The 10,109-nt window shown below is 38.5% G+C and overlaps 1 pseudogene; it reads right to left on the minus strand.

Moving 5' to 3' along the window:
* Positions 1-4,772: 4,772 nt before the first annotated feature.
* Positions 4,773-5,541, minus strand: LOC144456536 (lysoplasmalogenase TMEM86B pseudogene; annotated as a pseudogene).
* Positions 5,542-10,109: the final 4,568 nt, after the last annotated feature.

Raw genomic sequence — 10,109 nt, forward strand, 5'->3', positions numbered from 1 at the left:
ATCCAACTGAAGCCAAAATATGGCTTGAGATTTAGTAAAGCCTGAGAAGTAGGCAATTTCTTGGAATTTAGGGGGCCACTACAAAAGGAGGCTTTGGGGAAGTGGAGGAGGTGCCGGTGAAGGGCATAGAGAGATTTCCAGAAATCCTTGGACCATCTCAACTGAGTTGATTCTCCTACTGCTCCTGCCTGAAACACCATTTCTTTCCTTAAATCTGCCTTCAACTTAAGGCTCAGTCAGCTTCAACTCAAGGCTGATATACAAGACATGTTCTTAAAATTGAAATGACTGTGGCTTGTTTAGCTGATACACTAATTAAAAACCAGAAATGCTAAGTGGGGAAGCTGACATCAGCTATCTATTTGGCCAGAAGTTGAGTCTTGCAGCCATAAAGATGCCGACAGGTAGATAAATCACTTTAATTTAAAAATGAAAATCCCTTTAGAAACCTGGCTGACATCCAGTCCTGACCAAAGGGACTAATTAGCCATTGCTATATGCTGGCTTAGGTAGATTCAGAGATTCCAGTAAAATTCCTGATTGAAGAGTTTGCAGGCAAACTATTGATTTTCATAGCAGTCTTGTTTTGAGAGAAAGAAAAAATGCCTTCAAAGCATAGAGGCAAGATAGGCTCTAGAGCTGGAAGGTGCCTGAATGGTTACTGAGTTCCCCCTCTCCACCCTAATTTTTACGTATGAGGAAAATGAATCTCAGAGAAGTAAAGGTCTTATCAAGGTCACATAGGTAATAAGGGAAAAGCCAAGATTTGAATCTATATATTTGGAGTCCAAGTTCAGATCTCCTCTTCCTACCATGGCAAGATTCAGGATGGAGACAACAAGGATAAATAAAGTCAGGTGAGAGAAATAGCCAAAAGCAAGAAAAAGAGCTATCAGTTTTCTACTCTAAAGGATATAGTATTTTGCCAAAAACAGCCTACCTGCTGCTTTTAAAGTCAAGCCTGCTCAATATTGCCTCAAAGCAAAAAAAAAAAGAGTGTAAGTTGATAAATTTCACCTTCTGTTAACTAGCTCCTTCATCTACTGTTAATGCTTTCTTTTCAAAAAATCCTTTCTTAATGAACATCAAAAAATACACATATTTTAAGCAAGAAAGAGGAATATCTAGGAAATTGTGAACTTAAATGATATACCACTTTTAAAAGAAATACTTACATATTAGATTTAATAAGGTAATAAAAATTACCATTCATGTCCCCTTCTATATCTTTTTTCCCTCTTCTGTTCATTTTTAAAGAAATGTCTTATTACTCTCCTCCATACAAGGTGTCCCAAAAGACTTAGCACAGTTTCAAACTATTCAATTATTATTTGGTTTATTTATAAATTATTTATTAATAAATATATTTACTATTATATATTAGATATTAATTAATTTAAATACTGATTTATTTTTTATCTAAGCTGTTAAAGCTTAAAACTGCACTAACCATCCCATATAGTTCACCACATTACCATCTACCAATATCACTGGCCTGTCTGGTCATACTAGTGGCCCATAGTACCCCAAACAAACCAGGACACTTAAATGACCCCACATCCCAACACCTGTGGGCAGGCACACACACACACACACACACACACACACACACATCCCTCTTGCTTGTCTAATAGGCAGGACAGGTAGAAAAGCAAGAAAGAAAAGAGTCTGTTTATCTCATTTTCCTATTTTCTGCCCCCACCTCTCATATACCCAGGTGCCTTCTCTCACTGTCCTTGCTCCCCACCCCATCCACTTTGTTCCTTGGAACTAAAAAGTAAAGAGTCAATCAGTCAGACATCATAAGACTATGACATTTATATAGCATTTTATATAGCACTTTAAGGTTTTATAAAATTCTTAATACGTATTATCTCATCAACCATATTTTTGAGAAATCCACTTTAATAAGTGTTGCTATAAAAAAGAAATAAGCATTTCCATTTATTCCCGTAGAGAGGGGTCTTGCAGTCCCCTCAAAACCAAGAGGCCTGGGGCAGCTAGGTGGTGCAGTGGATAGAGCACTGGCCATGAAGTCAGGAGGACCTGAGTTCAAATCCGACCTCAGACCAAACACTTGATGCTTATTAGCTGTGTGACCTTGAGCAAGTCACTTAACCCCAATTGCCTAAAAAAAAAAACCAAGAGGCCTAGGACCAAACTTCATTCTTCCCTCAAATTGCCTCACTTCTCTATTTCTGTTATCCATTCTTCCAGTCCCAGTATGATCTTTGGCTCCTCCCTCACCTATCCTCTACTCAGTGGTAAATGTTTAGTAACTGGGGGAAAATGTACCCACAGACATACTTCGAAGTTTAATCTTCATTATTAACATTTTCTCCATCACTTTCTTAATTCTAGACAATCAGCAAAGCAATAAATCAAGCCCTGAGTTGTATGATTTGCTGATTTTCAAGATATAAACGCTCACACTGAAAATCTAACAAGCAGTTCTTGTGAATCCCCAATCCCCTTGACTAAGGGTCAAGAAACTTGAGCTCTGAGTTGTGTGACCTCAGGTGAATCACCTTCTGGATGCCAGTTCCATCATCTATAAAAGGAGAGGATTGGATTAGATGATCTCTGAGAGCTTTTTCAGTTCCAACATGATATAATTGTAGTTCAAGGCTTCATCAGCTCTTTCTCAGATTATTTCAATAACCTCTTAATTGGTCCCCTTGCTTCCAAATGTTTCCTCCCTTTACTCCATACTGCTGACAAATTAAGTAACACTATGATCATGTTACTCTCCTGCTCAAAAAGTTTCAGTGGTTCCCCATTACCAACTGAATAAATTCCAAGTTCTTGTCCTGGCATCCAAAGAACTCCACAATCTGAATTTAACCTAATTTCCCAGTATTATCTTTACTAACTACCCTATAGAAACATTACCCTGGAGCCATGTAGGACTGCTCACAATTCCCTGAACAAAATGGAGACGTAGTGTGGTGTGTGTTGGAAGAGTGACTTAGCAGAAGGAAATGAGGTTGGCTAGTCAGAATGGAACGAAATTATTCAAACCCTTGAGAGTAAGTCAGAGAAATTCAGATTTGATAGTGTAAGGCAATAGGGAGCTCTTGTGGGTTCTAGGATAAGCATAATGATGTTTCAGGAATCAGTCTTGAGTAAGAATAATTGGAAAAAATAAGAGACTAGAGGCAAGAAGACCATCCCAAGAAGTTATTGCTTTAATCTTCATTTTATTGTTCATCCTTCATTCTAGAAGAGGACCAATGACATCACAAGGGTGATATCTTAACTTAAATGTGAATCAGATTTAAGTGAAGCAGAACTGTGCAGTCATCAGCCTCACTTTGTCCTCCAGAGTCATCCTAGTCCAGTGGCAAGACAAAACTCAAGATAACTGGCGATGGCCCAAGACACAGTGGGTGACCTTGGCCTTTTTAAACTAAGGTCTTTCCCAGGGTCTCAGTTTGTCTGAGACATAATGTCTTGACTTGTGTGAGAGTTGGATTTAAGCAAGCCAGAGCTGTGCAAAGTCATCAGCCTCACTGTGTCCTCCAGAGTCATCCGAGTCCAGTGGTAAGACAAAAGTCAAAATAATTGGAGACGGCTGTGCTAGTCTTTATAAGAGCTGATGAGAATGACCAGGATGGTAGCAGTGGAAATGGAAAGAAGGGGGGAAACCCAGACATTTGGTAGGAAGGAATGACAGTATTTGGTGGCAAATTTAGACATAGCAAGAAAAGAATCAGGGGAAGGCCAAAATGAAACCCTAACCCAAATACTAAGAGATGTGTTGCCTTTGCTAGAAGTGAATTTGAACAGAGCACAGAAGAAAGCCTGTGGAGAAAGGAAACAGTTAGTGGCTTCATAGTAAAATCCCATTTAAAATGAATTATCCTCACTTAACCCCAATTGCCTTGGCAAAAAAGAAAAAATTAAAAATTAAAAAATAAAATGAACTATACTTCCTCAACTCTTCCCTTCCAGTTGCGCTGGTCCATCCCTTCCTAAAAGGCTTTTAAAAATCAGTTTTCTTTCTTTTTCTGTAGGCAATGGGGTTAAGTAACTTGCCCAAGGTCACGCAGCTAGTAAGTGTCAAGTGTCTGAGGTCCGATTTGAACTCAGGTCCTCCTGACTCCAGGGCCAGTGCTCTATCCACCGCACCACCTAACTGCCCCTAATCTTTTTTTTTTTAAGGCAGTTTTCAAAAATGCATTCTTACTGTTTACATAGGTGATTCACATTGATTTACTGTGTGAGCATATTTTCAAGAAATAGTTATTAATGGCCTACGGCAATGCAGGTCACTATGCTATTGGGGGGATGGGGGGAGATACAAAGAATAGATGAGGCATCTTCTTTATCTGCAGGGGACAAATAGACTAGTATGGAGATAATGAACCAATACAAATAACAATAAACACAGTAGGGATCCATCAGCACTCAGAGGTTCTCAAGTGAAATACCTTTTGCTGATATTAGTCATTCTTTCCCTTTTCCTGAACTAGTCAGTCATTAGATATCCAAGATTTAATTCCTTTATGACCCTTAATTGATAAAGACTGCTGTTAATTCAGTCTTTTGGAGGCTTTTGCTGCCAATTCTGTGTATTTCTGGCCTCCATTCTGCTACCTTAAGATACTTTGGACCCTGAGAGTACTATGGCTAGCTCCTAGGGCTCTAGAGCACAGCTAGAATAGACCTGGAGGGAATTACATCAGTGCAATGGAAACCTCTTGATGGAAGGGACTTTCATTTTTGCATTTGTATAACTAGCACCTAGCAAAGAGCTCAGCACTTTTTAGTCATTTAATAAAATGCTTGTTGAGGAGGCCAAGCGCTGGGCTCCAAGTTACTGGTCTGCTAGGACCTAGCCAGTGGGTCAGCCCTTCCCTGGAGTCTGTCATCCTTGTGAGGGGGCTCCTTGAGCCCTCCATTGTTGACAGAGCCAGCAGGGGTTGGGCAGCATGGTAGGTGACCATGATGATCAGCCTGAATGTAGGGGCTGGAGGAAGGTGTCCTGGGCCAGGACGGCGTCAAAGATGCTGAAGAAGAAACAGGCCACCGAGTTCCACAAGTCTCCCTTGGGCCAGAGGCCGGCCACAACATCAGACCCAAAAGAGCAGCACAGACAAGCACAGGAAGACTCAGGCTGGAAGGGAGGTGAGGCTGCAGGAGCCCAAAGTAGAGGCTGAAGATGGCTACCACTGACTCCAGGAGGGCTAGGCAGATTGGGAGCCAGCCCAGGGCCCTGAGATAGAAGAGATAAGCCAGGGCATAGGCCGCCATGCCAAAGAGGAACTGATTGGGCCAGGTGAGGAAAACATCCCTCAGCGTGGAGCAGTGAAGACCTACCCCAGTGAATCGGCCATAGGGCCCGATGGGGCAGTGTCGTGGACAAAGAGAGCCAGACAGAGAATGGGGAGGCATTTGGCCAGGGCACTGTTCCAGCTGGGCTCATCTGCAGGCAGCCAGAGGAAGTACAGGCACAGGAGGCAAAGAAGGCACCAGCCTTTGGACGAGCAGAGGATCTGAACTGTGCCTCCTCCCAGGTTCCCTTCCACCATCCTCCATGTTTGTCCAGACACCCTGAGAATTCTGTGATCTCGGAATCAGAGCTAGGTTCTAATCCTCATGACTACAGGCTTGTACCATTGGAACCATATGTATATTGGAGTGTGTGTGTGTGTGTGTGTGTGTATACCTTTTGACCCAAAGATCCCATTGCTAGGCATATACCCCAAGGAAGTAAAAAAATGGGGGGGGATAATCCAACGTAACAAAAATATTCATAGTAAAACTTTTTATGGCAGCAAAAAAAAAAGGCAAAAACTCAACTGTTTGGGCATGGCTAAATATATTGTGGTACACAATTGTAATTGGATATTATAACAATGTAGGAAATGACACATATGAAGAATTCAAAGAATTGGAAGAAATATATGAATTGATACATAATGAAGTAAGCAGACCCAGAAAAACAGTATATACAATGACTATAACAGTAATAATGGAAAGAAAAAAAGAGAAATTGAATACAGTGTGACTACAATAACCAAGGATAAGAGTTGAGGAAATGCCCACATACACTCCTTCTTTGCAGAGGTGAAGGATGATGGGTGTGGAATATTGTAAAGACTATAAAAAACAACTGACACATTGATTAATTTTGCATAATTTCTTTATTTCTTTTATACTCTTTCTTCTTTATTTTTTATTGCATGGGATAGTTTTCTGGGTAGGAAAAAGAGAAGGGATTTATTTAGAAGGTGATGTAAAAACAAAAGATATCAATTCTGAAGGATCAAAAGCATCTGATTTGCATGTATGAGCACCTATTAATCATGCTGCCTGGCAACCTTTGCTTCAGGAACCACAGAAAAAATATCCAACACTAGAGACCCTACTGATTCTATCAGTGCTTCCTGTGATCTTCTCAGTTACGGGATCTGTTAGCATATTTTTCCTTATTAGCCATTAAGTGATTTATTGATACCTGGGCAACTTAGCTTTTAAAGGGACAGTAACATCATGATTGTTAAGAATCATTCAGAAAGATAAATGCCTCATTTCTTAAATATATAGAGAACTGAGTCAAATTTGTAAGAATATAAGTCATTCCCCAATTGAAAAATGGTCAAAGGATATGAATAGGCAGTTTTCAGATGAAATTAAATCTGTAGTCATATGAAAAAATGCTCTAAATTACTACTGATTAGAGAAATTCAAGTTAAAATAACTCTGAGGTACCACATCACACCTACCAGATTGGCTAACATAACAAAATGGGAAAATGATAGATTTTGGAGAAGATGTGGTAAAATTGGAACACTGATACTTTGTTGGTGGAATTGTGACTGATTTAACCATTCTGGAGAGCAATTTGGAACTATGCCCAAACGGCTATAAAACTGTGCAAACTATGGAACCTGAATGCAGATCAAAGCACACTAATTTTCCTTTTTTGGGGGGGGAGGGAGTTTTCTTTCTCATGGTTTTTCCCTTTGGTTCTAATTCTTCTTTACAATGACTAATATGGAAATATGTTTTATATGATTGTGCATGTATGGTCTATATGAGATTACATGCCATCTTGGACAGAGGAGAGGGGAAGGAAGGGATGAAAATTTAAAACTCAAAATATTGAAAACTAAAAATAAATAAATATTAAAAAAAAGAAAATACATTTGACAATTGGAGGAGCTGCAGGAAGGCAAGCAAATGTTTTTTGAAAAAATGCCTTTTTAATGAACAAATACATGATATATGTAAGAAACTGTGATGAAATTGGTCCTAAATTGCCTCTAGTCAGAAATCCAAAGCTCCAGGATTGTTCTGAATCAGGGCTTTAAAATCAAAATGGAACTACTATGGACATAGTAATCAATGAAAGGCCACAAAGTGAGGCATAAAGGCTGTGGCTATGTTGGAAAGGAAGCACTTCCTCCCTTCTATCCCTTCCCCCCAAGCTTGCCCATCTTTGCACCTCAGATCTTGGCTCCCTGGGGCAAAGGCCTATTTGCCTTATGCTAGTCATGTCTCTGGAGTCTACTATCATTGACAGCAAATGTGGACTTCCTTGAGCCCAGACTGTGAGTTAACTGTTCCCAGGTTCCTTGGGCATGACTAAATTCAAGTTTACAACTTTTGTGACATCATAATTTGTAGCTATGTTCCCATCTGATCATGGCATTTACATGTAGATACTTTGCATTCTTCTATCTGATTGATAATTGTGAGGCCCTGTGTGTGCACACATCCCTTTTGGCTTGACTTGACTCTAGATTCACATATTAAAATGCAGATTCATGCTGCCGTTCATTTCCTTTTCCTTTGATCTCTTCTGGGCCCTTTTAGGTTGTATTGTTAGCACTGTGAAGGTTATTGCCGGTAAAAATCAGTTTTTGCTCCAAACCTTTCCAGAACTCTACATGAATTTGAGAAGCAAACTGTTGGGAAGGGTTAGGGAATACAAGATAAATCACTCTGCAAGGGTGTGAGCCTTTTTCCTCCTTCTTTAGTTTATGAAATTGCAATCAATCTCCTTGTCCCAAATGAGGATGTTTTCTTCACTATGCATTGATAACATCCTTGTAAATTGCATTCTTTCAAAAGGACCAATAAACAAATAGGTTTTTCTTGACTGTGACTATACAATAGAGAAGTTTTGCATTCTTTTCTTTTCTTTTAGTAGAGGACAGAGAATAAGAGGGGAAAAAAGATGATTATTGAAAAAATAGCAGTTTTTTATATATAGAAAGCAAAATTCAAAAACTTTTTCAACCTACTATGTCCTATAGCTCGCTCTCTCTCTCTCTCTCTCTCTCTCTCTCTCTCTCTCTCTCTCTCTCTCTCTCTTTCTCTCTCTCCCTCTCTCCCCCTCTCCCTCTCTCTTCATGTTTCAGTTGTTTGCTATCCCCTTAACTGGATTATATCTTATTCCTCCCTGGAAATTGGAATTATAACAGAAAAAAAAAGGCTTAAAAATTAGTTGATTTCTGTATGCTGCCATTATAAATGTGGCACATTAAACTCTGCAGGACCCCAAGTAATTAATATGTAAACTTAGGTAAATGTTCCAAAACTAGTCATTTACTTCAGAAACATCAATTGCTATCTACAAGGAAAATTTCCCAGAACTTCACTTGAATATTTGACTATTATTTTTTCAGGATCAAATAGCACCACCAGTGATGAATTGTCCGCATTGTCTCAATAGTCAATCTCTTTTTAGACCTTTTGATCTGAATTTTCTGATATAATAACTGAGCTACCACTTAAAGTAGATAACAATAATCCTTTACATTTATATAGTGTGTCTCAGCTTACAAAATAAATAGATTATTTCACTTAGTGCTTCCAATGGGCAGCTAAAAGTAGGCAGAGCAGATATCATTATACTCATCTTGCAAATGAGGAAAACTGAGTCTTAGAAAATTTAAGTGACTTGTCAAAATCACATCACTGTTAAGACTTGAACTTAAGCCTTTTGACTACAAATACAACATCCTTTCAGTCACCCCACACTACTTCTCCAAAACAAAAAGGAAGAATTTTCCTTTGAATTTCCATTGAAAAATTGTCTCAAATACATATTTTAATTTAAATGGTACCTTTTGTGGATTAACAATACAGAGAAATCTTATTTCTTGCTGAAGATTTTCAGGTTAACACCTAGCTCTATGTTTAGTTGATTCTGCCCTTAGTTCCATAACTAAAGTCCTACTCAGTGTCTCAATTCTTGAAGTCTCTCCCTGAAGACTACAGGCTCTGGTAGGTTTTACCAAACTTAGAAAGGCAATAGATTATAACTATTTTTCTGAGGACCAATCTAGCTAAGTACACAGAAGCTCATTATCATGATCATGGGACATTAGGTTGATGGAATTCTTTGGCCATTGCAACTTGTAAAAGAAAGGAACACACAAAACGACCCTTAGTTCTGTGAGACCTCTTTCTTCTGCCTCTGCCAAGTAACAGAAAAAGAAGAAGAGAACATGAATAATCACTGCTTCTAGACTATATATGCATATTCACTTTATTGTTGGTACCCTAAATGTGGGATTTGTCCAATGACCAACAAGTGCACATATTATTGAAGGAACTATATCATATTAATATTAACATTCTTTCTTACATAAAACCAGATGATACAAAGAAATTGCAGCTAAATGGAAGGATGGCTTATAGGTTTCCCTGAAGAGGCAAATAAAGGAGATGGTAGAATGGATTTTATGGTGTATCCAAAGGTCAAAGAAATACAATTTATAGGGTCACTTAGTTATCTGATCATCTCACATTTCAGCAAGCAAAATGACCACCATGAAGATAATAGCAGCTTATTGAGCCAACATCCTATACAGAGGATGCAGATATAAATAAATATAAATATAAATAAATTTTTCTAAGACCTAGATACGATACTCCAAATTAAATTAACATGTATTTTCAATAATTTCAGTGCAAAGATGAAAGGAAGATGACAAAAAATTGAAAATATGGTTCAGTTTTGTGAAGTGAAAGTCAAAAGCTTGCAGACTACAGAAGTCTCACACCTATATATAACAAACAGTGTAAGAAATGACTTATTAATTTAAAATTTGTGAATAATTTCAAGAAAAAATTTGGCAGGTATTAAGAGA

The sequence above is a fragment of the Phascolarctos cinereus genome, unplaced genomic scaffold (genome assembly GCF_003287225.1).
Source record: "Phascolarctos cinereus isolate Bilbo 61053 unplaced genomic scaffold, phaCin_HiC Scaffold_4;HRSCAF=312, whole genome shotgun sequence".
In the NCBI taxonomy this organism is placed as follows: domain Eukaryota; kingdom Metazoa; phylum Chordata; class Mammalia; order Diprotodontia; family Phascolarctidae; genus Phascolarctos; species Phascolarctos cinereus.